Source organism: Tupaia chinensis, unplaced genomic scaffold, assembly GCF_000334495.1.
Source record: "Tupaia chinensis unplaced genomic scaffold, TupChi_1.0 Scaffold000288_2, whole genome shotgun sequence".
Lineage (NCBI taxonomy): Eukaryota > Metazoa > Chordata > Mammalia > Scandentia > Tupaiidae > Tupaia > Tupaia belangeri.
Genome location: NW_006159773.1, coordinates 3322504 through 3327503, shown reverse-complemented (window position 1 = coordinate 3327503; position 5000 = coordinate 3322504). Strand labels below are relative to the sequence as shown.

Here is a 5000-nt window from a genome sequence, read left to right as displayed (position 1 = left end):
TTTGCTTCTCATTTAGTTTTATCACTATGAATATTCTGAATTCCTTCCTTTTTTTGACAGTTTTCTAACCAACTGAGTTTTATTTGTTGTGTAAACATCTTTCAGGTGAAAAAAATACTAAATTTGAATAAAGATAATACAAAATGAATTAGAGTCCAATAAAAATTAGCTTTGGGGAGGGAACACAATTCTACTCAATTAAGGCAAAGATTTTTATAGACCATACATTAGTTTATTTTTAACACCCATCATGCCATGAATTCATAAGGAATAGGTTCCAGTAGCTCAGGCTCCTTTTCATTGGTTCTCATAGTGTGCTTCTCTGGGTGGAACAGGGTGGCACTTTAGTTAACCCAGGCACCCTTCTATTTGGCTTCCTTCTTTTTCTGGTCATTTTCCTTCACACGTTTTAGGAAGCTATCTCTGCTCTTAGAATGCTTAATATGCTCAGTACCCACATTAATTCTCTTGGCAAGAATCTTGCCCTTAACATGTTTGTTTACAATGCCAGCAGCATGATGAGTAACACTGTAGACTCTTCCAGTTTTGCTATGGTAACCTTTGTGGGGCATTCCTTTTTGAACAGTAACCATTCCCTTGATGCATACAATATCACCTTTCTTACAGATTCACATATATGTTGCCAAAGGAAGGACTCCATGTTTCCTAAAAGGCCTAGAGAACAAATCAGATGTCTCTCCTATTTCCATTGTGTTCATTATTTTGGTTAATTACTGGAAGATAGTGGTTCCAATCAAAAGGAAGAATATTCTGAATTCTTTATTGGACATTTCTATGAGTTCCACTGTACTGTCTCTAGATGATGAAGGGTTGGTCTTTCCCCTTGGAGGAGAGATATTTTCTTGGTTTCTCTTATTTCTTGTGCCTCTGTGGTGGTTTCTGGTCATCTGATAGATTGTATATTCCTTCCTAATTTCCTGGAGTTAATTCAGGACATCCAGAGATGCGCAGGAGGAGGTGACCCACAATCTCTCTGCAGTTCCATTTCCCTAATGCTCACCAACCAGCCTGCGCTTTTGACCATGTAACTCTCTTGAGTTTTGGGGTCTGGAAGATGGGGTTTAGGACAGAGATTCTTCAGTCACCTTGGTCCCTGAACACAGCAGGGCACATCTCAAATATAAATGGTGACTTGGTTCCTGAACATGGCAGCGTACACCTCAGGTATAAATGGCATCTCTCTGAGTTTTGGGGTCTGGAAGATGGGGTTTAGAGAAGAGATTCTTCAGTCACCATGGTCCCTCTGTTTTTCCACATATATGCTTTTATTTCATTAATGGAAAAATATAACAACAAACAAACAAAAACCTCAAACAAAGCAACGCTTTCATTTTTATTACCGAGCCAGGAACTAGATTTTGGAAACAGTGCAGAAAACCTACAGATGTTAAGTCTACATATATGCATGTAGATGTGAAAAAATGTTAAGTGTTGGTTGTACTCTTCTATAAAAATATCTTCCAGTATATGAAGCATCAAAATCAAAGGAATACTACTCAACTTCTCTAAGAAGGAGAATTATCTTTCACTGAGATGTGACAGGACTAAATTTAAAATAATAATGAGGGACCAGGAGGTGGCACGGTGGTTAAGGCAGCTGGATTCACACATGGCCAACCATGGTTAGAGTCCCAGACCAGTGGCTTGAAACTAACCCTGGGTGCATGTAAGTGTTTGCACATGAGGAGAATGAAGGGCAAGGGATTACAACATGGCCATACCCCCAGGGGAAGGGGTTTCCCCAGTTTCCCTTTCTCTGGATCTCTCTTGTCTTTGTCTTCTCTGGTGAGTGCACATACCCTATGACAAAAACTTAAAAAGAAAAAATAAAAGAGTAATAACAAAATAATAAACCATTAATGGTTATTAAACATGATAATGATTTATCAAAGGAAACTAAATAACTTCTTTTAATGAAATATCCAGAAATATAATGCCTAGAAAGGGTTTAAAGAGATAGAAATCTCATTTATTTTTACAGATCATTTTTATCTGACTCTTTTATAATTTAATTATATCTGAGGTACTCTAACAAACTCCTTACCGAGATATTGTTTCTTCAGCTTACAGAGACTAAGCCATGTGCCTTTCAGCCTTTGTCTTCAGTTTCCAGGAGGTATATGCTAAATCCTCGGGATTTTCCAGATGTATCTTTCTAGAAATGTCTTTGTTATTTATGGTGGGTCCCTTGGACCACATCTATCATTTACCTCAGTGAGGCAGAGTAATGGTTAACTCCTAGACAGTTTATATTGAGAGATGACAAAGATAGGGGTGGGTCATGACAGAAAAAAAAGCTATATGATTAAATGGTTGGGCCTTTGAGCCATGTGACATCAGCCAGAAAAGTAGGGGGGCTGGAGACTGAGCCAGTGAGCAATGATTCAATCAACTGTGTCTACAAAATGAAACCCCAATAAAAATTCTGGACACTGGACCAGCAGATGGTGTAGTAGTTACATTGCTGAACTCCCATGTAGTCGACTGACCGCAGTTAAGAGTCCCAGGACTGGTGGCTAAAAACTCATGCCTGGCGCATATGTACACGTGCCATAAATCCCAGGAGGAGAATGGAGGAGAAGGGATTGCATGGTGGCCATCTCCCCTGAGGGACAATTTCTTGCTTTCTGTCTATCTGTCTCTCTGGCGAGCACACAACACACCCTACAGCAAAAATCTCTCTTAAAAACAAACTCTGGACACTAAAGCTCAGATGGGCCTAGTTGGCAATACTCTGTATGTTGTCACACACTGTTGTGCTAGGATGGTGTAATGGTTATGTTGCTGGACTCCCACGTAGTTGACCATGGTTTGAGTCCAGGACCTGGTGGCTTAAAACTCACACCAGGCACGTGTGGATGTGTGCCCAAAATCCCAAGAGAAAAATGGAGGATATAAATTCTGCTGTGGACATCCCCTCCCAAGAGGGGGATAATTTCTCACTTTCTGTCTCTGTCTCTCTGGCAAGCACATGCACCGTATATCAAAAATCTCTCTTTAAAAAAAAAAAAAAAAGTAAAGGGCACTGAAAAGGTCATTTGACTATACACAGATTAAACAGAAGTCCCTGAGGGAAGTTCCCAATTAATTCAAAGCCAAAAATCAAAGAGCTGTAGGATTCAAGTCAGCATTTTTCTGGTGGTCTACTATTAACAAAAATGTAATAAATTATATTTATTACAATCAACAGAGATTCATTAATTACACTAGGGATGCCCTCCCAGGGGTAACTAGTTAATTGGATGCCAGTAGCCCAATGGCCTGGGAAAATTAAATCACATTGGACATGATTCTGGCAGAGAAAGGGGGAGTCTGTGTCATGCAAGAAGGGAAATGCTATATCTTTATTCCAAATAATGTTGCCCTGGATGGAACCATTACTAAAGCATTACAAGAGCTTTCAACGTTGGCAAATGAATAGGCTGAAAAGGCAGGCATTAAGGATCCATTTACTGACTGGTTAGAAGGACCATTTGGAAAATGGAAGGGGATGGTAGCCTTTCTCCTAACTTCCCTTATAATTATAGCTGGAGTTTTAACAGCAGTAGGGTGCTGCATTATTCCTTGTGTCAGAGGCATGACACAGAGGCTCACAGAAGCTTCAATTAATAAATGCCTGTGTCCTATGCCCACAAATAACCTTATTTTGATGAAATCTAACTCAAGACTATGATGAGGAAAGCCAAAAAGACTAAGACAATTTGAAAAGGACCAAAATATCAATGAAAATAAAATCAGTAACTCGTTAAAAAAAAAAAAAAATAGCCTTAGGTGATTCATTTTCCAGAACAGCTTAACAAAAGTTGCTTAACCAGCTTGCAGATGTGACAATCCCAGAAAGTACACATTTCCAAAAAGTTCCTGAACAAAAAACAAAACAAAACAAAAACAAAAACAACAAGTTGCCCTTGAGAAATGACTTTTCAAGATGGTGACTGGTCACCAGCCCTTTGCTCCTTGTTACTTCCCAGTTTTTCTCCTTCCTCAGGACATTTAGTCAGCTGTTTTCATGGATTTCTCTTGAGCCTGCACCTTAACACTTAGTACAGGAATAATAAAACTTCGGTGACATCTCAGAAGATTATACACCCCACAGTACTCAGACAATGAGAAACTGGGAGAGGGACTTGTGCACTAGGGAATAAAATGCTTCCTGTAAACAACTTGGTCATGCCTGGTCATCAGATACTGGAGCTTGCAAGACCATCATTAAAGTCTTGCTTTCCGTAAAACACACACACACACACACACACACACACACACACACACACCAGATGTGCATGCATATGTGCCCAAAATTCCAAGGGGAGAATGGACGAGAGGAGACTATAACATGTTCATCCCTCCTTAGGGTAATCTTTCTTTTCTTGTTTTAGAGAAATTTTTGCTATAGGGTGCATACACTCACCCTTGTCAGAGAGAGAAAGCACGAAATCACCCCCAGGGGAGATGGCCACACAATCCCTTCTCTTCCTTTTTTGGGCATGTGTGCACACGCACATGCACCCAGCATGAGTTTTAAGCCTCTAGGTCCAGGACTTGAACCGCAGTTGGTCATGTGGGAATCTAGCACCTTAACCACTACATCACCTGCTGGTCCCCTTTCTTACTCTTTTTTTCTTTCTTTCTGTCTCTCTCTGGCAAAGTGCACATTTCCTACAGCAAACTTCAAAAATTAAAATAAAATAAAATACAGCATTAAAAAAATATTCATATATATATTGCCTACTAACAAGCAAAAATGTGGCAGTTTCCAATTATTTTCATACCAACCATAATCAAAGAATTACTATAAGTATAGTATGAACTTCTTTATAATTCCAATGTGGTCATTAATAATTAAAATGATCTTGGGAACCAGCAGTTAGCATAATGGCTATGTCGCTGGACTCCCACGTAGTCGACCACGGTTCGCGTCCCAGACCCAGTGGCTTAAAACTCATGCCAGGCGTGCGTGCCTGCGTGCCCACGATCCCAAG

General features: G+C 39.8%; 1 protein-coding gene across 1 annotated transcript in view; it reads right to left on the bottom strand.

The window, feature by feature from the left end:
* Positions 1–5000, bottom strand: part of CSPP1 (centrosome and spindle pole associated protein 1) — a 154710-nt gene that overhangs the window by 128930 nt on the left and 20780 nt on the right. The window lies entirely within an intron of this gene.